The sequence below is a fragment of the Apaloderma vittatum genome, unplaced genomic scaffold (assembly GCF_000703405.1).
Source record: "Apaloderma vittatum isolate BGI_N311 unplaced genomic scaffold, ASM70340v1 scaffold120, whole genome shotgun sequence".
NCBI classification, from domain to species: Eukaryota; Metazoa; Chordata; class Aves; order Trogoniformes; family Trogonidae; genus Apaloderma; species Apaloderma vittatum.
Genome location: NW_009692693.1, coordinates 136,359 through 159,630, shown reverse-complemented (window position 1 = coordinate 159,630; position 23,272 = coordinate 136,359). Strand labels below are relative to the sequence as shown.

General features: G+C 38.3%; 1 protein-coding gene across 1 annotated transcript in view; it reads left to right on the top strand.

The window, feature by feature from the left end:
- The window catches only part of LOC104281165 (RAC-gamma serine/threonine-protein kinase), a 132,296-nt gene that overhangs the window by 42,290 nt on the left and 66,734 nt on the right, over nt 1-23,272 (top strand). The gene's annotated exons all lie outside the window — the stretch shown is intronic.

Below are 23,272 nucleotides of genomic sequence, written 5' to 3'. Positions count from 1 at the left end.
CTTTTCTGTGGGAGGTCTTGTAATATTACAACTTTTTATTAGTCTTTTTGGTCATTCTTTTGGTCTCTTAGGGGATAACTGCTAGGAATAGACTGTGTATTGCTTGGCTGGCCCATCAGAACTGAAGCTTTTGTATCATTTCCAGCTGAGCAGAAGTTGGTGGGAAGAAAAGTAGTGGCTGTTGTTAAAAATGGACAGAGCTCTGTAGATCTCCCGGAGTGAGCGTTCACAGAAATAGAACTTCTGTGTTAGAAATGGAAGAAGCATTAGAGGGGCCTCTGGTACATTTTGAGACGTGGAGAATATCAAATTAACCTTTCAAGAGTAGTCTAACTCCTAGTCTTGGAAAGGTGCTGTATCATAGATTTTCCTATGCTGGTCATAGTTTTTCCTGCTTGTTTCACCCAAGGTGAAAGAGCTTCTTTCTTTCCATCACCTGTAGCCTGTTCTTCTTCTAGTACTGTGTATTTATGATCTTTAACCCTTCAACTCAGCTGTGTTCTTACTCTCTGGGCAGTCCCAGTCCTGGTAGGCTTTTCATTTGTTAAAAAAATCCTCTGTCAGCAGGTGCTGAATATGGAATTATTCAGTTCAGTGGTTAAAATCTGGCAAATCATACAGTAGGAGCATTGGATTTTAGCTATCTGTAGGTGGCACTGCCAAGCTTATGAAATTAGCATGTTTGGATTTGACTTTGGAAAAGGCCACGGGGCTTGTTTGTTGTTCATGTTGAACTCACCTTTAGAAATACAGCACTGGAGCGGAGCATTAGGAACTGCTGAAAACCAAGAGCTATGTAGGTGCCACAAAAGGCTGAATGAGATTAGACAGATACTTGAATACATCATTTTAATAAGAATAAAAATACTGTAGAGGTGCCTTGTGCTTATTTTGTATTGAGTAAACAGAAGGAAGCGTGTACCTTCTGACCAAGTAATTTTTGAAAACATTTACTTGGAGTGTATTAGAATGAGTAGCTGTCTGCTAGCAATACTTTCCGCCGCCCATTGTCTGATGAAACTAGAAGTAAAGTTCTTGTTATTAAAAAGAAATGGGGTTAGTTCCTGGGGACATCTCTGTTAAAAAAAGGGAAATCCTGAACATTGATGACTTACTATTTTTATGGTGTTATTTTGGCAATTGTCCTTGTTTTCCTATTCACAATGAGTATTAGAGACATGACATTTGTAGGACTGCTAAGTTATTTAATGCAAACACCGTTTTATAACCGATGGCACTTTAATGGTAAGTATGATAACACAGTGCATACTGAACCGAGAGGATAGTAAACTTTAAAGGCTAGAGCCTTAGCTTTGCTAAGAGTTTACAGATTGCATTCGACACAGTACTGAACAGGTAGAGGGGAAAAAAAAAAAAAGACCCAAACACCAAAGTGTAGGAAAACAGCTAATTATAGTAATTGCAGCTGGTTTCAAAGTACTTCTAACAGTTTGTGCATAATGCTTACTTGAAAGCATCAAATGGGCGCTAGTTGTGAAATAGAACACCTGTTTGTTGTTGAGCATGTGTTTATGCAGATGATTTTTGTTGTCAAAGCACCTTGATGTAGAGTAGTCCTGTTTACATTTACATTCTCCCCAAAGGATTAACAGTGTTCTCTCAATAAATTTGCAGTCTATTCTCCTCTCAAAGGCTGCTGTTTGGAGGGTGGTGTGAACGAGGCAACAAGTGCTTGCTAATCACTTGAATATACATAATTAGCGACAGTCTGGTGCACTGGAGTCTTTGTACAACCATAACAATACTGATTGGCAGCAGCAGATAACAATAGTCGTGGCAAGGTGCTATTTGTTGAATATTTGAAGGTGTTTTTCTTTTATATTTGCAGTAGGCATTTTGAGTTAATTATGCTATTATTCTGGAACACTCTTACTATGTCGTGTTAATGTCAGAGTTGAAGATTGGTCATGTGGCCTGCTGTACACAAAGGAGTAAGACCTTTAATAAATCCTTTGCTTCTTTTGAGACTAAGCTGGATTCTTTTTTTCTTCCTTCATAATTTTATGAGACTAAGCTGGATTCCATTTTTCCCCCCTTCCTATTTCATGCAAAGTCAAACTGGAAGGTGTGTCTAAAAATGAATGCGTGTGATGATGCACTTCTTGTATTCTGCAGTATTCATTTCTACGACTGACTCTATTTGACAGGTTCAATAATTTAGAAAACAAATGCAAAATAATTGATGTTAGAATTTATGGATAACATAGACTGTAATGTAATAAATAAGACTGAGAAAATTATCTGGATTGCTTTTCATGTCTTTTATGTTCAAACAAAATATGGTTTAATGTGACTAAATGCTTGACATCGATTTAACTTTAGGGAGAATGCTAGAACAAGTAGACTATTTATGAGCATCTAGAAAATGAGATGAGTCACTGTGGACTTGGCAAGGTTAAACTGTATCAATGTTTCAAATTTCCTTTTATTGACAAGGTGGTAGTCTGTATAGGAGAGAAGCTTTGGATGTTGCACCATGGGCAGCCTTCTGATACTCTCTGAATAGTATTTTCATGAGGAGCAGGAGACACATAGATTACATGAAAAAAATGTAACATTTGTTTTTGAGAGCAAAACTGTTAGAAAGCTATTTTGGGTAATTATTAAAGGTTTCGTATCAAAATGGAAGTAGCATTTTGTTAGGCTATTTCCTGACTTCTGCCTAGGCAGGCCTTTCATCTCTGAAGTGAGCAATGGAAAAGAGGATGGTCATTAATGTTTTGAGGCGTCTTCAAAATGAAAACGACTGCAAGTGTGCTAGAGGATGGGATTAGAATTTAGAATGGTATCTGTAACATCAAGATGTGGTATATGAAGAGCTGGAAGATGCTCAGGGGGAGCAAGTTTGGAATGAATGATCTATTCTACAAAGAAATGAATGGAGAACCAGTGGCTAGGTAAGTAGCTCTTCGGAAAAAAGTCTAGCAGGTACTGTGGATCACAAACTAGGTATTTTATCTCTCTGTTGTGAGGAAGGCAAACACAGACATGCATAAACAGTAGTAATAGGTGCATCTTTTTGCTCCGTTGAGCATTTAAGGTCTTAGATGGACAACTGTATCACAGATAAAGACTATATACAGCGACCGGCAGTTAGAGTGATCAGCGATTTGAGGAGTGTGACCTGTGAGTGTAGGTAGAATGGATTGCAGTTGCTGAGGCTAAATAAGAAAAGAGAAATGATAATATAATCTGTACTTCATGTGTAGAGCAGAGAGGCAACAGAAATTACGGTTTTCAATAATTGCAAGGCAGTTGACTTACAGCTGTGAAAACATTTTTTCAAACAAGCATAACACAAGAAATAGCCTACTGGGTTGTACCCGTGGCCCATCTAACCCAGTGTTCTGTCTGCAGCCATGGCAAAGGAGATGCTGTTTAGGGAGAGCTTGTAGGTTTGGTTGTCTTCTTGCTTTTCGTTCCCCTTGCACTTACCCAGTGTCCGGAACTGCTGTACTAGTAAAGTTAAGTGGTGTATTTCTGTATGATCCTTCTAGTTTATGAAACTGTTTTACCAAGTGGCCAAACTATTATATTGTGGTTTTTGGTGAACAGCAGTTCTGCATGTAACTACTGCCTTCAAGATTCTGTAAATCTCAACCTCCTTCTCTCCGGACTAAAGAGCCCCTGCCTTTTCATCCTCTCGTAGAAAAGACGTTTACTTCATCCCCTGGATCATTTTGGTTGCCCTTGTCTGTATTTTTGCTACATTCTTCCTGAGATGTGGAGACAAGACTGCGCAGGGTAACGAAGACGTGGACACTGCAGAATGACAATGACGTTCTTTCTTTTGTTCTCAGTATCCTTTCTGACATGCCCAACTTTTGTTTGTGTTTGTTGGGTTTTTTTTATTGGCTGCTCCTGTACACGAACTCATGATTACATGGAACAGTGAGTGGTGAACCCAGGACTCAACTAAACTATAATTTGTGGTTCTTAGGTAAACATTGGGAGGCATAGTTTAGATTTTTTTTTTTTCCTAGATACATTACCTCACATTTATGTATCCAACGTTAATTTGTTATCTTTACCCTCTCAGTTTTGTTTTGCTGTGCCATAGACATGGCATTTGACTATCAACAACAGTGTAATATCATCTGTAAACTGTAAGATTTCATGCATCACACCACTGTCCAGGACATTGATGAAGATGCCAGTTAGCTCAGTGGTTTGAGCGTGGTGCTGACAACAATGACCGACACCGAGGTTGCGGGTTCGATTCTCGCTCAGTCCCCATGTGTTGCCTGGTCTAGTCGAGAGGTGACGTCCCTGCCCACAACAGGGAGGTTGGACTAGATGATCTCTAAGGTCCCTTCCAGCTTATGCCATTCTATGATTCTATGATTCTATGTCATATAAAAATGATTCCAGCATGGATCCCTGAGGGACCTTCTGACTTTCTTTCTTATGCTATAAAGTGACCATTAAGCCTTATGATTTGTTTCCTCTTCCTTACTGAACTTTCAGACTGTGCAAAGAATCTCTTTTCCAATCCTGTGGCAACTTAATTTCTTGAATTTCTTTAATTGTATTTGGGGAGGAACCTTGACAATCACATTATGCCTACTGGATGCCCTTCCCCCTCATGTTTATTACCTCCCTTGTAGAACTCCCAGCAGGTTTGTGAGGCAGGCTTTCTCTTCACAGCAGCCGTGATGGCTCTTTCCCAACAGATCCATGTCGTCTCATGTGCTCTGTGATCTTATGTTTTAGACACTAGTGAGTTGCCAGAAGCAGAAGTCAGACTCCTCGAAAGGAGATGGCTGAGAGGGGATCTTATTAATGTATATAAGTATCTAAGGGGTGGGCGTCAACAAGCAGACAATCTCTTCTCAGTGTGGTACCCAGCAATAGAACAAGAAATAACAGGTTTAAGTTAGAGCATAGAAAGTTCCACCTCAGTGTGAGGAAAAACTTCTTCACTCTGAGGGTGACAGAGCACTGGCACAGGCTGCCCAGAGAGGTTGTGGAGTCTCTTTCTGTGAAGACTTTCAAAACCCACCTGGATGCGTTCCTGTGTGCCCTGCCCTAGGGGATCCTGCTCTGGCAGGGGGGTTGGACTAGATGGTCTCTAGAGGTCCCTTCCAGCCCCAAACATTCTGTGATTCTGTGATTCTAGTTTCTGGGATCCTTTCTAGAATCTCTTTTTTTGTTTGAAGTTGTCTTGGCAATCTCTTGTTTTTTGGGGTGTGTGACCATCCATAGCGATGGGTTGTGCTCCTTGGCCAGCACTTTTGTGCTTTCACATTTTGGTTCCTTCAGCACTTCTGGCTGACTGTCATCCAGTCTTGGTGACTTGCTGACAGCTAGTAATTCCTACATGTTTGCATCGAATCATCTAGCTTTCACTTGTCTGCTACAGGGAATGGACTGGTTTTGGATATCTTTCCAGTGCCGTCTAGCCATAAAAACCGGGGCAAATAATTCCTAGGGCTTCTCTGCTGTGGCCGTAGTATCCTTGAGTTCCCTTTCTGTGCTTTTGTTATTGAGCAGTCCTGCTGATTCCTTGTCTGGCTTCCTGGGTTGGATGATGAGCATCATTTGCAAGAAGCTCTTGAAACTCTTTTCTAGCTCTCTTACTTTCTTTGTTTCAACCTCCTTACCCAAGTTTCAGACTGTATTAGAACCTCTTCTCCAATCCTATGGTGACTTAATTTCTTTATTTTTTTTCTAAATTATATTTGGGAGAGGAACCTTGACAAACACATTTTCTTTTCACTTTGCCCTGACATCTTTTCTTTCTCCTTATTTGAGCAAGTTTTTAATTATTAATACTGACCTTTTTCCTCTAATCACCTTTTTTTTAAAACTTTTCCATTAGGACATCCAGATGGATTTTGGCAGGGGAGAGGGAAAGGAAGGGAGAATGACTTTATTTTCTTTTTTTCGTTGCCTTAAGAGTATTTTCAGTAGCCTTCTACCTGTATGTAAAGTCTTTTGAGCTGGTCCTTTACGTTTGTTTTTTTTACACTCTTTTTCTTATTTTTTGCATGTATTTTTCTATTGGTGTTGAATATTTGCCTATCAGATTTACTTGGGCAGTTTTCTTCGACTCCATTGCTAAACCTCCTCCTGAAGTATTCAGATTCCTGGGAGATGGAGAAATCTTCCACTAGAAAAGTAGCTTTATTTTAAATAATGAGTTAATAGTAGTTAAAAGTAATGATACTAGTTTCCATCCTGTTTACAGTTACAGGGGGATCTGTGGACTGCTTTGAAATAGTCTAGAAAAGGTTACTAAAAAAAACCCAGCCAACTTGTCTAGAGTATAACACACAGCACTTCTCATGGTATTTATGGTTTTGTGTTTCTGCTGGACAATGTTAGGGTGTGGAGCCGACTAAGTTAAATAAAGGGGTTTGGGTTCTTTAATCCTTGTAGTTCTTCAGAGTTTCTGAAGTCAAGTTCTGTACAAAATGGTTTCCTCACCTCTCGAGATGCAGAGTAAGAATACAGAGAAGTAAATTAGCATAGGGAGATGAGAATAATTAGTTCAATTCCAGTTTCTCTGTTAATATTTAACATTAAGATGAATATCGACATCGTAGAGAAATAGTAGAGGAGAAAAATGGTAATGTTTTCACCATTGGAGAGGACTTCCTTAGAACATTCTGAGAACCTGTGTGGATATTGAGGGGTGCGGGGTTGCCTTCCCCTGAGAAATAACCTTGATGTGGAAATGTAAAGAGCTCTTTAATGTAGCAATTTAAGGAGTAATGGAGCTATGTAACTGGATGTAGAATCTAGATGTAGTCGGAACCAAAATGAGGGTGACTAAGAGAAAGATTGAAAAATACTAAGGAGAGAGTCTTGATACCCTCAGAAAAGGAAAGAGTGCATTTTGGAAGGTAGGCACTGAAACATGGAATAGTTTTTTACCAGTATATGCATACTAGGGGAAAATTCTGTGGCCTGTTTCCTTCAAAAGGTGATACTGAAATGAGGAGGCGTTCCTTTTTGTCTTCAAATATATGATAGTATGAACTAAAAATCACGAAGTGTCCTATATGGATACACACATGAGATACTCAGATTAGCAATGAAATGTCAACTTGTTGAGAATTTGTCCCAGACTTGCTCAGAGTGTTATTCAAATGAAACAATAAAATTCCAATTGCTTTTTGCTGAGATTCCTACTGACATGCTGTTTGAAAAACACTGTATGGATATTAGGAGATGCAATTACTGTAATTCGTAGTGTGTTTCATAGAGTTTCTGAGCTGGGTACTACTGTTGCCACCAATTTGGCACTTTAGTACTCCTTATCGTGGAAAGTTAGAGCTTTCTTATTCAATGTGGAGTGTCCACATACTTCTTTTGCTTTGTATTTTTGTTGTCTCATTACATTAAATTAAGCCCATTAGTCTTTTACGCTTTTCTATGTGAAAGTATTGATTCACGGTAATCAAGTAATTTTGTAATATTGTGTTGATGTGTTAAGTAAATGGAGGGGCTTAAAGATGCTGTAATGACACTTTCTCTAGTGTCTGGAGTGTTGCTCGGTTAAGAATAAAAATGTTGTGTTTGTGGTAGCAGAGACACGGAGAGAGGGTATTGAAAATATTGTGTAAGTCACTGTTGAATTTCCTCCTTAAATAAAGGCAGGAGCATTACTATTTCTGCACTGTCACCTGAAGAGCAGATGAGTACCAGGAATGCAACCAGGCAGCACGACCATCCTGTTACAAACAGGGGCTGCAACAAGAAGCTGTTGCCTGCTTTGGTGTTTGTACAATAACCAATAGATACATGTGCAGCCCTCCCACTTGTCAGTCACATAACCAGATGACCTGTGTGTCAGGGAGAGAGGGAAGTTTTGAAAACAGTATCCAGAGGATGTTTTCTTTTAGTACCCAATCAGATCTAATGGTATGCTGCCAATGAAGAAGGAGGTTCAGATAGACCCTGCCCAGGACGTATTCCCTTTGCCACCTTGTGATGGATTTAGCAAGAATATGACTTGCCAGCTAGGATCAGTTGTCTGGCTTGCAGAACAGTCCAGTTCCTGCCTTTTTCTGCCCCCTCCTCCTCCAACTGTCCCTCCCACCTCCTTTTTTCCCCCCTATTGGACTGATGAGCTGTGCAAGTGGCAGATCAGACAAGGAAGACCACTGGACTTGCAGGACTGAGAGGAGGAGCAGGCAAGGTTTCTCCTTAGACAGATCAGCTGAGGTATAACGAGGAATTGCACCTGGAATTCTCTGAGAGGTTTTGTTGGAGCTAAAGAAGTCTGTAAACAGACTTATTTCAAGAGAATGAGAAACTGGTAGAGGACTAGAGTGTGTCTATAGCTTTCTGATCATTGTTCCCTTGACCTCACCTTATTCTGCCCTACATGAAGATAAAAAGTGTGTTAGAGAATGGCCGGATCTCTGGGAAACGTTCTTCCCCTTAATCATCTCAGACTGCCTGAAGAGGGTTTGCTGTCTGTAACCTATAATCATGTCACTAAATTTCAGTCATGCTCTATCAAACTGTGATCTGTTGGTACAAGATCAAACTGTCGCTGAAAACTAAGTAGTCTTCGTATAAAATTTAACTAAATTAGACTGTGGATATCCAGGAGAAAAGCTTTTGTTAAAACTGTTTCAGCTGTGCTGCCGATGCTTGCTGTTCTTACGTGCACACTTGGTAAACAAAAATATGGAAGATTCTTAGAGGGGATGAAAAATTTGTGTCGCTTCTCCCCAATGGGGAACTCAAATTCCCTGGGGAACGTCAGCATGGAAAAATGCATCAGCATCAAAACGGGCACTCATCTGCAGCATGACCCCTGGAAGACAAAGCAGCATTTTACCTCTCGGGATTAACAAACATGTGTCAGCTTTAGTACTGCTGTTTGGGAGTCAGGTGATAGACTGCCCATATGTCCTCATACCTCATTCTGGCATGGGATTATTTTTTTCTTTCTCTTTGGAATTCAAAATAAAAGCTTAGCTTTATTTTATTGTCGTTTGTTTCAGTTCTTATTGTCACAGGTGTGAAATTTTAAAAGATGTTTTGATAAGTTTGGTACCTGATTTTATTTTTCTCACCGTTAAGTTTTTAGTGGAAAGACCTATTTCTTTGTTTGGTTGTCTTTCCTGGGGACATACAGAAATGATTACACAATGTAAATGACTTACATCAAAAGAAACATCGATATGTAAGTAGCTGTGCTATAAATGGTCTAAATAGGAAGATGAATATTTAAGAGCTCTTCAGGCACCTACACGGCTCAAATCCTTTCCCACAGTACAGGATGGTCCTTTTGGCAGTGTCACGCTCCCAAATTGCACAGGGCAAAAGGAGAGTAGGAAGAGAGTTTTTTCAGACAGCTTGCATCTAAGCGAGCAAGTGTTCCCATCTCTGTTGCTGGGATTTGGACCAGTGATGTGAGCATTTCTTGACATAAGAGAAATAATTGTTCAGTAGTTAGTTTTTTGCAGAGAGGAGAAATGGAAGATAATACATGGCTTCAAAGTATCACATTAAAAGAATTTGAAAATAACTGCGAGCTTGGAGAAACTCTGTTTTCTGTACCTTATCACTGGCATTTCAGTACTCTGAGGAAAATGTGAGTGTTGCCTCAGTGTTATGCAAAAATCATTATTAAAAGCATAAAGTATGACTTTCCCCTCACCGTTACATGGGTTTCTACCTCAATTACAAATCAGATCCTTATATTTCAGCCGCTTACCTAATTTATTATTTTTCAAGAGGGTTGCAACCGTGATTCTTACGGAATTATGTAATACATTAAAAACAAACGACACAGCTACCTCTAATAAATGTTTTGATTAAAATGGAAATTTCTGAACCTTCTACAGACAATACCTGCTCAGATGTGACAGCATTTGTGACATCACCAGTACAGACTTTCACAAGGATTTTGAAGTCAGTGTTGTAAGTCAGTTTCCATTTTGTTTTTATTAAATAGAAAATTACGCTGTTTACTTTCTAGAGGCAAAAAGTCCACTAAAACCATATCAGATTTCTTTAGATAATTCAATAGCAATGCAAATATATTTTTCTGAAAATTACGGTTCCTTATTGGTCCCTATTATTTTGGTGTCAGAAATGTTAAATATTTGGTGCTAGTTAATTATGGTACATAAAATCAGAATTCAGAAAGGCCAGATGTAGTAGGAGATTAACAGTGTTTTCTCTTATATGAAATTTGACTTCTGCATTGAATAAAATAGTTGCAGAGTTTGCTGGGGCCTATTTAAGGTCATAATTTATTAGACTTCTTTTTATATCAAAACTATTTTAGAAGGTAAGTCATTAAAAACTTTTTAAAAATTGAAATTAGGAAAAAATATATGTTCATAGCAAAGAAACCACAAAATGTGTGTCTGTTAGTGGAAAAACAATTACAAACCCCATCCTGAGTTTGGATAGATAAATTGCAATGTTTTATCCAAGTCGATCATCTTTCAGTTCCATCTTGTTACTGAAATTTCAGGCTTCATAATTTTTAGCTCTGTTTTAAAAGTTTTTGAAGTGACTAAAAATGAGGCAAAATTTTGTACTAGTAAAATTGCAGGGTCAGTAATTTTGCATTTCTGCTTATCAGTCAAGCTTTTTTTTAACTCGAAGTTCTCAAAAAACTTGCAGCAAAAGACTTTCTAACACCTCACTTGCCTGAATATTTATTACAGTTGTAATTTAATAAAAGCATGCAGGATAAAATACTGTAAAATATGTGTATTAAAATTGAACTGTATTATGACTCTTATGTGAGTGTTATGAACAGTTTTACTCGTTTTAAGGAAGTGAAATATTTTAGAAATATGTAGAATCCTGAGGTTAAAGACTTGAAGCTTTTTATTTCTTGTTTTTTTTAACTTCTATTATTTTATAGTCTGTGAAGTTAAGAAAATATTTTTCCCAACTGAATTGTTTTTCTTAGCGCTGCTTCTAGCATGGCAAGTATTGCACGGCTAAATTCAAAATATCAATTTATATTGGAATCTCTGTGTTGCTAAGATTTTGTTAATATCATTAATTTGTAATAGTTACTCTCACAAGTATGTATCAAAGTATTTGTGACTTTTAAGTGATTTTTTTTTAATTTACCAGAGTACAGAGATTTAAACATATTACTTAGAGTTTACATTTTTTTTTAGTCTAGAATTTCTGTGTACATATGTAAAGAAAATGTGAAGACATTCTGACACGTGTTAAAGTATACTTTAGAGAAAATGAAATTGTATTAGGGGAAATTGTTTGGTTTAATACTGTTTCAGAAACGTCGTTGCTTAGAAATGCAGCTGATATTAGAAACCTGAATCACTTACATGTGATATTCTAGCTCAACTGGAAAACTGGAATTGCATTCACAAGGTAGACCACCAGTCCCCCTAACGAGTAGCAAAACTTCCATTGGTTCATGCTGATGCCCCTTCTTCCCTTCATCTTTGTCGCCCCCAGCCAATTATTCCCTGTCTCTCCTTTGTGCTGATACTGGCTGTATGGTGAGCTGAGATTGTTTTTGTGATCTGGTCTGAACTGAGGTGCTGGGGTGCGTTTTCAGTTAGACCATTCTGTAGAGCTGCCTGTGCTGCGTGGATGCCGGTGCTGGCACAGAGGAGCGGGACACAGCTTCCCGCGTAAGCGTCCCTCTCCTCCCCAGGCGTGCTGGGCTGGTGGCAGAGCGTGCTTAAGGTGACCCAACGTGGCCAAGGACTGGGACTTCCATGTGCTGTCGGTACCTGCCTTGTGCTTGAACAAAATTGCATAGCAATTCAAGGGAGGACCTGCCGATGTTGAATGTTTTCCCCAGCTTCCTGAGTGTGAGATTTTTGTTTCTTAAGAAGCGCTCACGCAGGTTTGGAGGTGTTTCACAGCATTCGAGGAGGGGTGGCTTTTTCTAAAGGTGCCAGTGGGTGCTGGGGGCTGAACTGGTGGGATGGCATTGCCACGGTGCAAGCTGTGACTTGAGCCGTGATCTTACAGAATCCATCTAGGACTGTAGATCCTCAATATTTGAAAATCTGTTCCCGAACTCTTCTGAAAATGCGTTCCCGTGAGTGATATTCTACTGTTGGCCATTTGTGTCATTAAATCCTTTTGCCATAGTCCTTCCTGTGAAACCGAAGCCTAATCTAGTCTGTATCTCTTCACTCTGCTTCTCTCTAACTCTGGTTATTTGGTGGGTTTTTGTGTATTTTGTCTCCAAAGCCCTTCTGTTCTTGTTCTTATTATTTTTTTTTAAATATCACTAGTAAGACTATAATTTATTTGACATGGAATAATAAAATTTTCAGTGTTCCTGAAACCATAACTTTACAAATGATAAAATCTTTTGTTCTGTAGTGCTTAGTTTAAAACTAAACACAGTGTATGAACATTTCAGGTTATTCTTGTAATTGTTTATTAATTCAGGTAATTCTTCACCCTATTTCATCTGATGTTTCTCAGCTCACTGACATATCTGTGCCACTCTGAAATTCTTCACATTCTTAATAAACTTGAATAGCTTTACTGTCTTCCAGTATATGCAGCAGTGATCCTACATCGTTGTTGTATTTATTAACTATAAAAGCATTCCCGACAGAGAACTGCAGAGCATCACAGATTAAAATTTGACCACGTAATCCTATTTTGCTCTCTTACTTTTACCCAGTTTCCTCTTTCTGTTCTGTTTCATCACACAACATTTTTTTTGTCCACACAACTACTGTTTCCTTAAACTTATTAAAAACTTTTTAAAAGTTGAAATAAATTGTGTGACAGTCTTTATCCATTGTATTTTCTTGACATTTTTAAAGAAACCCCATACGTATGATGGGCATGACTTTTCTAATCAAAGGCAGTGCTGCCTTGGTTTGGTTTGTCAACATTGTTTAAGCATATGATTAAAAACAGAATTATAAACAGTGTTCTTCAATTAACATCCAGCCAAGTGACTGGAAATTTTAAAGGTGTTTGTTTGTTTGTTGGTTTTGTTTTTTCTTTAAACCTTTTTTGGTTCTTCTTGAAGGTGTGCAGTGTAATTCTCCACTTACGATCTTTCAGCTTAACTGTCATCAGTGAGGGATAGTCAGCTTTTGCTAGTAGTATTCACCTCACTTACAATTTCTTACTAAGTGTGGATGTGTTCTGCCTAGTTCTGTGACTCTTTAGAACCTAGCACTCCCCTCCAATAGCTCCTCTTTGATCTAGATACAGTGAAAGTATTTGTCTGTTGTCTTCTGACATAAAGACTCATAGAAAGAAACCAGTCCGGTTCTTTGCAAAATACCATTGCCCTCAGTTGCAGACTTCATTTTACGTCTGTTTTATTTTTCACCAAATTTTCATCTTCTGTTTTGCTTGAGGTTTATTTTCCTTGCTTGGAAGTTCATTACATCTTATTTTTTGTAAGCAGTACCTCTAAGATTTAATAATTTTGCTGTTTAACTATTGTGTTTATTTATTGAAGGCTTCATTTTCTCAGCTTCACTTAACTCGTTCCATATCTTCTGTGATTCCAGGATGATTTGGGAGCATAAGCAGGTTGAAAATCTACGAGTATGTGGTATAGGGCAAGGAGACACTGAGGGTTGGATGGTGTATTTCCCAAATTTTGAAGGTCCATATGAATGAAGCATTTGGATTGCTAATAAAAACGCTGCAAAATATGACCCAGGAAGAAAATGAGGGTGGGATGTGGGGGAATCGGCTTGAAGTCTTTGTCTCCCTCCCACGCCCTGTGCTGAAGTTCAGTTTCACCTCTAAGTTTAGGGAGCAGTTCCTTTCCCAGGCGTGATGAAACGGAAATGTTTTGTGCTTACTGTTAAATGGTTCTTGAATTAATTCCTCTATACTGTGTGGATGAAAAGGAAAATGCATTCCGTTCATGTGTTTTAGAGCCAACCGTATCAAGGAGTATTACTGTCAATAAATTACTTCTCTGAACTTTATTATATGTGATATTTAGCCAGTTTGAGAGAAATAAAAAATCCTTGAAGTGGACACTATTTAAATCTGGGAGCATGGGTTTTTCTGCAATTAACTAGATTGCTATGGTAGGCCAATATATTAAGCTCAGACAGTTTTGCTGCTAATTACACACAACTTCTCTGGAGTATCAGATATTCAGATCCATTTTATGAATATGGTAGAGAGAATAACAACTGTAAAACAAAGCACTGTGCATGTAAGTGACTGTTAGCATGTATTTCAGAAGGGATAAATGCTCACCATATGGTACAATTACTGTGTCCAAGTTTTCAAATTAGCTTCTCTCATCCTCCTTATTACTGTCTTTAAAAAGAGAGGAAAAAAACCCAACATGATTTATCTACTCTGCAGCAGAACTCTTGACGCAAAACAGCAGCCCAGTTCTGTCCAGTTTTTTTTTTCCTAGCATAATAGAGGCTGTCGGACTTTTTTATACTAATTACTGTGTGAGCCTCAGATGAACCCCCTTCAATTCACAGGGCTTTGTTAAGGGAGGAGCTGTCAATGTGTCTGCCCGTTTGCAGCTGTGCTGTGGCTTTAGCTTGCTTAACATTATGCTGCTTTTTAGACTTGACAGAAGGGATTTTTTTTTTTTTTTTTTTTTTTTATTAAGGCAAAGCAGCCTTGTAGCGAAATGGTTTAAGCAGCTGCATTGTGGGGAAGCACAAAGAAGTTATTATTGTGTCTGTTTAGGGGGGTCGGATGGAGGGGGGAGATATTCGGCTGCTGTTGATGCCGATTGTTGACTTGCCATCTGCCAGATAGGGAGAAGAAAAAAATGACAGCTCCAGCAGGGTGTTCAAGAGGTTGTTTGGAGAGACGCATAAACATGTGCAGATGTCGAACTGAATAATGGCAAGAACTTGAGACGGTTTATGATGCTGCTGTTGTGTGTGCATATACAGAATGAATGTATGTGGAGATTTGGTTAGGAGGAGGGTACATATTAATTGTCATTGTCCCCCACCGCCTCCTTTACTTCTGTTAATTAGTTCAGGAGTTTAATATCTTCCCTCCCTCTGTTGTTTATTCCTAAAAAGAGCCTTTTCTTGTAAGGAAGGAAACTTTTGATTTCTCCATGTGGTGGATTTAAAAAAACCCCACCCAACAACTTGATAAATTTGGTACTTGTGGAAGTAGAAAGAGTAATGCAGTTATTTCGGTCTCAGACATTTGGTGGACAGGTGCTATACAAGTTCTTACATAGCTTTGTCTACCTCAAGACTGGTACGTTGCATACCCCTACTATTGCATCCTGAGCTTTTCTTATGCAGAAAGTGCCAATCGGCGATTATCTAGTATTATAGAGTAGACAAGTAAATGCTAGGGGTTAGCATGAGATTAGCAACTAATTTTCTCCTTCTCTTGATCTTATTTTCAATTCTTTCTCCAAAGGCAAGGAGCTGGTCACGCATAACATATTTTCCTGTTTGACAGTTGCACATAAAATAAATTTGGATCACTATAGGAATATAGTTTTCTTTCTTTCACTAAAATCCTGTTCAGAGATTTCTGCTGCTGCTGAGTTTCTAGAATAATGTGAAAGAAATGTGAAAAAGGATACAAGCATAGAGGGAAATCAAGTTAGCCCGGAAAGGCTAAATCAAAGCGTTGTCTTATCCAGGTGATCTCTTACTTTAAAGACAGAAGTGGAAACTTTAAAGAAGTGAATTTTCTTGTCTAATATTAGGTGAAATTTAACATTCTGATATCTGTGTTGAGCTGAAAAATTGAAAATGAGATAGTAGTTGAGGTGCACTGTGGCTGTGGATCGCAGACGTGTCTTCTCGTTATTGGTATATATCAGAGTTTTTTGGCCAGTCACAGGATGACTTAAGTTTTATCTGAATGAATCTAACCGCCTCTTTCCACCAAGCTCTCAGGAAAGTGAAGGAACTCCTTTTTATTGTGTCTTACATCTTAGGTCTAGTAAGTGTCGGGTCTGTAGATCGTTGATAACAGTAACTACTGATGCATTTTGTGTCGCCTTTTATCATCACTGTGGCAGAATGGAAAAAGTCAATTTTCAATTATGTCAACTTAATTTTAACTGAAAATTCAGGTAGGACTGTGTCCTTCCCGAGTACTGATTTCTGCATCTGAGCCTGGACAGAGGTCAGCAGTGCTGCAAATGGAGGGTCACTTTTCGCCTGTGAGTTGGGCTGTTGATTCTTCTCCACAGAACTGTGCTCACTTCTCTGTTCTTTAATTGCTAGTGTGAAGCCCAAGTTAGTCCGGGCAGTGCTGCGTTCCTGCATATCATGAAGCATTTCGTGCAACCAAGGAGTTCTTGCGCTGTGTGCAGCAGCAATGGAGCTCTTCTTTCAACTCCAGCAGTTTGAGGAATGCTGCTGTGTATCTTGGATGTTTTCTTTGCAAATGGTGTGGGCTAGATGGCAAAGCAGGAAGGTTGACTTCAGGAATGTGCTTGAGGAAGAAACATAGATGAATGATGCTGCTCCTACCTAGCTTTTTGGCACCTGGCAAGGTCCAAGGCTGGGAGCTCACCTAGTGACGTGGGGAAAGTTCAGAGGAGCTATTTTAAAATCGTTGCAAAGTGCCAGTGTTAAAAGTGAGACAGTTGGCTTTGTGAAAACATACTAGCACATATACCACTTTTAAGAGGAGAAAGTCACATAATTTTTGACAACACATTAACCTGTCGCAGCAACTCAGCTGAATGCTAGTGCTGTCGTCAAACTTATCATACTCTTTTGCAAACAATAGAAAGTTCGAGATTTCTTGTGTAAGCTGGAGTTGGCTCTTTTATAAAATGTTGTAGGTAGAGAATACTAAGAAGACGTTTAGTTCAGCCTAGCTACATGTAAAAAGCATTTACATTTTAGTCACCTGATCTGATATATACATTTGTACCAAGCATGTGAATTTAAATTATTGGTGCTGTAGCTGACTTACTCAGTGTAATTTATAGATGAATGTTTGTATCCTTGTCCTACTCCTAAAATATTTTCAAAATCTGAAAAAGATCCTTTCCTCTGCTTGCACTTGATAAAAACAGAAGAAAGGATAGCCGTATGCTTTTTGTTATACAAAGTAACACTTGATGCTGACAGTCCTACATAAAAAATAATAAATATTTAAAAGTATTAAGAACAGGAAGTTTTTTAGCTATAAAAAATTTGAGACTATTCTAAAATTTTTTTTTTTCATTTACAACAAATACATTTTAACGGTATTAAAAATTATAAAACTGCTTTGAGATGCAATTGTATAGTGCAGCACTTGGGGCTTTGATGCTATAAAGCCTTAAGCAAGTGAGAAATTTAGAAAATGTGAGCAGTCTCTAAATATTTCCAGGATATAGAACTTGGATTTCCATTCCTGAATAGGAGGCATATTTACAAAATATTGATCTCCTGTGTTCTTTAGGGATGCTTGTGCAACACAGGTCTATTCCAGACAGCATGTGCTAGTATCAACTTCTATTTCGTTTATTTATTGTTCTAATTCTTATCCTTCAAGAATGAAGGGGAAGTAAGGGTGACGTTGAAACTGGCAAGTTTTTCTTCCCATTGGCTCAAAATGGACATGGTAAAGGCCAATTGTCAGTTTGTTCGATATGTGAGCTAACTCAGTGTTTCTGATATGGTTTTTTAGAAGGGCAACATTTTGTGCATATGAAAATTGAGTATGTGCTGTGAACATTTGTTTTCCATGAGATGCCAAAACACATCAGTAATTTTGTGTGGATATTGTAGATGCCCAGTTTGAAAACTGCATTTATATTTGAATAGTGGTATGTCGCTCTGTTACTGAATATTTTCCTCTCTTTTTTTTGATATTTTAGAGAAAAGACTATTAATGCAGCAGGAAAGGGTTGAATAAACAGCAGGGGCTGAAGTACTGTTGCATTTATACAGGCTGGGACAGTGATTCATGCCAATAGTTGTAATGAGCAAGACAAGGCGGCCGCTTATTTGAACCCTAGTGAGCCCGTGGCTGAAACACGTTGGTAGGTTGCATTCAGAACCTGGCAGGAAGAAAACCCCACGGTAAGAGCAGGGAGAAACTTTCCATTGAGGAGCTTGGTCCTCGCTGTTGCTTTGGGTGCAGAGATGGGAGCTGAGACCAGAGCGGCGCTCTGTGGCTTCGCCCTGCCTGATGACCGCAGCTCTCTCCTGTGTTACAGGCAGGAGCCCCTTGTCTGTGATCACGACCCACGATGGCTGCAGAAAGAGGGATCCTGCGTTTGCCTGCTCAGCTGGCACAGAGGGGAGAGAGTTGTCCCTGCTTTCCTCTCTCTCCCCTTGCTCCGCTGAGGAACTTCTAGAAGCTTGTTCCTGAGGCTGCTCGCTGCCTCCTGCAAAATCGTAGAAAATTGTAGAATTGTTTAGGTTGGAAAAGACCTTTAAGAGTCCAACCATCATCCTAACACTGCCGAGTCCACCACTAAGCCATGTCCCTAAGCATCACATCTACACGTCTTTCAAATGCCTCCAGGAATGGTGACTCCACCGCTTCCCTGGCCAGCCTGTTCCTGAAATCTTAGCATCTGTGTGGTTTTCAGGGGTTTCTGGCCATACATCTGAGTAGCTGAGCATAAATTGACCAGTCTTTATATCTGCACTGGTTTGTTGTGGTGTCATGGGCAATGAAAGGCACTTGAAGTTTCTCACCATAATTCCTCATTTTGTGGGAAATTTAATGGAAGCTTAGCTGTGGTATAAGGCGATGCCCATGTATAGCATGAAATGTTTCTTATTTTCCCAGCTGTGACTGGAAAAAATCATTTGTGTAATGTAAGTACAGATGTGCTCAAAATGTCATTTAGCATTACTGGGAACTGTGGGAAAACAGTTAGTATAAATAAATAATCACTGTCTCACAGTGTAAAAGACAGAATCGGAAAGCGTTAGTTCCAATTTCTGCTTTTCTTTGAACTGCCGACAAATACTTGGGAGGGGGTATATGATAAAAATAGCTTTTAAAATGCTGAGACATGTTAGGAAAAATCGCAGTCGTATTTAGGTTTTTCTGTGTGCGGTAAGATTGTCAAATCTTCTGTGGGATGTATAATTACACAATTACATTAGATTGAAGGACATAAATCATGAGGACAGGTATACATTTTAGGTTTTTTAAAACTATTTTTTTGCCATGTCTTTGAACTGTATTGCAAATTTGTTATAATGAAATCCGAAGTAAGTAAATATTTAACAGAAGTGCTTTACATTTACTGGGGTCCACTGACTTAATCAAATAGTCTGCTGATGCTTCTAATCGTGTGTTAGGTAACACTGCCCTCAGAGGGCCAAGGTAAGTAAATTCAATCTCAAAACCAATTACATTATTTTTGATATTTTACTTGACCTAATATTGATTGCAGTTGTTGCTTCTTTTAAAGAAAAACCGCATGTGGTTGTTTAATTTACTTTTATATGCTTTTGTTTAATACTCTTAGGTAAATTCATTATTTTCCTCCATTTATTAAGCATTAGTGTAGCAGAACTGGAGTTTGATTTTAAAAAGTGCCTTAAAAATGAAAGTGGGGGAAAAAAAAAGAACAATATTTGTGTATTATTTCTATTAATTTCATTTTAGTAAATTGATGACAGATACACAAGGCAGACTTTTGGTGTTCTCTGCTTGGAGGGAGGTTCTGGGTGCTTTTTTTTATGTCTGTTTGTTGTTTCCCCCCCCTTAAATCTCACTTACGTCTGCGTGGCAGCTGTTGCTTCTTTTAAGGCAGCAAGATTTTGAACTCAGGTTTCTGTTGCTTATCAGCATTGTATATTAAAGACATTTCCTTCGCACCGCTAGAGCGATTTACATATTGAAAAATTTAGATGCTTTAAAAAAGTATTTTTTTAAAATAACAGTATTTTGTTAAGATTATTTTTAAATTACTGAGTATTTTTCAAGAATTGCTGAATTTCCATATGCTTAAAGATTACAAGTGGTGAGACTTAACAGCAGCAACCATCCATCACATCTGAGGTGAAGTATGTATTTGAAGAGAGAGTTTGAGTTCTGAGCTGAAGTAAAAAAAAATACAAACTTTGAGTGATATATTTGTCTGAGATGGATTTGTTGACCATTCACATGGTTTCTTAGAAAGCTCTTCTTTGTGAAGCTCCTCAGCAGTATCAAAACTACAAACGTTGCATCACTAGAATAAACGTAATTTGTGAAATGTCCTGAAGGCAGGATTTTTGTTACTGGCTGTCAAAGGCAAAAAAGGAAAAAGCATTGAGGTTGCATGCAGTACAGGGGCACATACAGAGCCAGCAGTGAGGGCCATGTTCTAAACAAACCTTCATTAAGCATGCTTTGTTACTGTTGTTAGCCAGTGTATTATTAAATACAACATTAATTAGAGTTGCGTGTTATGAGGGTGCTTTTTGCATGAAGATCGGATTGCATTTTCTTGTGCTTCAGGAAGGTACTGCTGTCTTATTGCATCTTTTGGGTGTATTCTCTCGGTAGTTATTAAAAAAGTAGACCTCAACAACCTAAAACTGATTCTAATTTTGTATTTTGTGTGTGTGTACATATTTATGTTCTGTCTCTATCTATGAGATAGATACTCTAGTGCCCCATTTCTCCAGTGCCTTGAAAAACTAGAATAAAAATGAAGTTCTTTGCTTTCTTCACTGCAGTGGTTGAAATTAGAGACGCCTTCTTACTATCTAATAAACAGATCCTAAAAGAACATGTTTTTCAACTTAGAAGGGTGTAAATTTAAGCAAAATAATAATTTAGCTTACATTAACCCAGCGGGAAGCCGGGTACAAACTGATTAATTCCCTGTGGCAAATCCACTGCTTTTCTAAGTACCGCAGCTCCATGTCATGAATTTGTCAGGATATCTTGTGGTTCGGTTAGCCTGCCTGGACTTCTTTCTTGTGGAATTTCTTTGCACTTGAATTAATGAATTTCAGATGTAAATTTCCTGTTGTTTGCTTATGTTGAGGTACTTGATAAATATACACTCCAAATATCTTTAAAGTAATTTAATATTACTCGTAATGTAAAGTACACATTTTTTCTTTTTTTTTTTTTTTATTTTGTTAAATGTGAGGCTGGTAATTTAGACACATGGAAGTGTTTTTTCTTTTTAAGTACTCTGCTGTGTTTTAGTATTTTTTGTGCGCGAGATTTCTCTTTTAAAGCAGTTCACTAAGCACATGTCTATTAAGAAGTATGAAGTAAAATGTTTCTCTGTCTTTAAGCAGATTATGTAGAAGGAATGCAGTTCTAAGAGTGCACCTAGAGTGCATCTTGAGAGCCATTAAACCGCTTGTGCAGTTAAGTGAACTGTTCACTGATACCACTGTTTACTTTTGTCTTCAAAAGTTTTCACCCAATTGTTAATTAAATTGCAAAATAAATAAAGGGCAGATGATAAATATTCATGTATAGGCCTTGAAGAGGGATTGGAATATTGGTCATTTCAAGACAAAACTCAGAGCTTTTTATGTATGTGTGTTTGTACAGATGTCTTGGACAAAGTAGTCTGACCGCAGTTCACACTGGGGAACCATTTGGGAGAAACCTTCTTCAAAGAAATGTGTCTAGGAAAGAAATATATGGATCTTTATGAAGCCGTAGTGCTTCTGCAGTTGCTTTTACATTACATGTCCTGTGTCTGGCTGTAGTTTGCAGGGCGAAAACAGAGGTACAGCTGCACTCATGGATAAGCTGGTACTTACACGTCATTCAGTGTTTCTATCCTCTGTGATTAGCTTTTGTCCAATGTCAGGGGCTCTCTTCAGAGGATCTTGGAAGTGCTAGTCCTACTCTTCTGATGGTCTTTCTCCAGACAGAACATCAGCTGCATAAGTCAGTAGATGATCAAAAATCATTTGGTTTTCTGATTAAGAGACTGAGTATCTAGGAGAAACTAAATGCAGTCTGAAACGTCCCTACAAGGAGAAGAGGGAAGGAGTGATCAGGGAGGTGTGCGCTGGGTCTCCAAGGACACCCACTCTTACAGGTCTCCTTTCCTACAGGTTTACTTCCAGAGAGTGTGTTTGTAAGTAAACGAAGGCTTCTGTTCTTTCCTGAAATGACTAACGAGTGTACTTACCCTATCAGCCCTGAAGCATCTGTTTCAGAAAGCAACTAGGCTGTCAATATTTTTAAAACTAAATATTATCTGATCTAATTTGTAAGGTTTTGCTTTGGCTTCAACCTTTGAGTCCATGCAGATGTAGCAATTTGTCACAGGACGTATTTTAAATGTTCTCAAATACGAGTCATGCCTTTACTTAGGCCTATTTTTGTTTCATTTTCAGGTATTCAGCAAACTTCACTGAAGCAATGTCTTTGCCTTGCCATGTAATTATGACATAATTTTTCACTGTTGCTGACATTAACATTGCACATTTGTTTTCCCCTACTGCACTTGTATTTTTTTCAGGTATGAGAAATACCTCATACATAGTGTTTGTCTTTTTTTTTTTTTTTAAATTTTTTTAAATTGTTTACTTTTATGTTTTTTGGGATTTCCCATTGTGAAAGCAGCTCATGCTGACAGTGTCAGTGGAGGTGTTTCCAGCTAAACTGGCACCAGAGATCTGAGATAGAAAGTTCTGAGTCAATACAAATGTAACTAGCACTATATGTGCTCTATTAATTTTGTGGTCAAATTAAGTAACACTGACTTTTTCAATTTTCTTTCTGCTTGTATGAAAATATCTAGATAACAAAATCAAGCTTCTGTCTAGAAACAGGACTAAATAGGAAGAGTTTTCTTACTAAGGACAGAGAAACATAAGTCAGCATGAATAGCCTGGTGTTAATTTTTCTCCCTCTTTTCTCCATTTCCTACTCTCTGCTTCCATTTTCTGCTTAAATACATGTTGAAAATTGGAAATGTTAATGGCTGCAATTAGACTTTCAAGCCATGGACATCATCGGAATTCTTACAAGTTGTGATCAAGATCAGCAAGGCCATATTAACAATTCCCATGCTGAACCTCTGTGACAATTAGTTGATTGATCTGATGGAAAGGTGAACATGCAATTAATTAATTTTTATATCAACCTTTAATGGAGAATCTCTGTGTTAGATGGAGGTGAACTGCTTTCTGAACTTTGAATTGTCTAAAAGCTACAAGTAACAGGGTTCTGCGATCATAAATGGCACTCAAAGGCTGTGCTTAGCCCAGGACCAGTGCAGCTCCTCAACTAGTTGGGTCTGGCCATTTTGCAGGTGGTGAGAAGCCCCAGGCATGGATGGAAATTCTGCATTGTTAACGCAGTCTTTTTTCTTAGAATGTTCACAATGACTTATTTAAAGTCTTAGTAAGTACTTATACATATGTTACAGAGTTAATACAAATTAAAGATGGGGAAG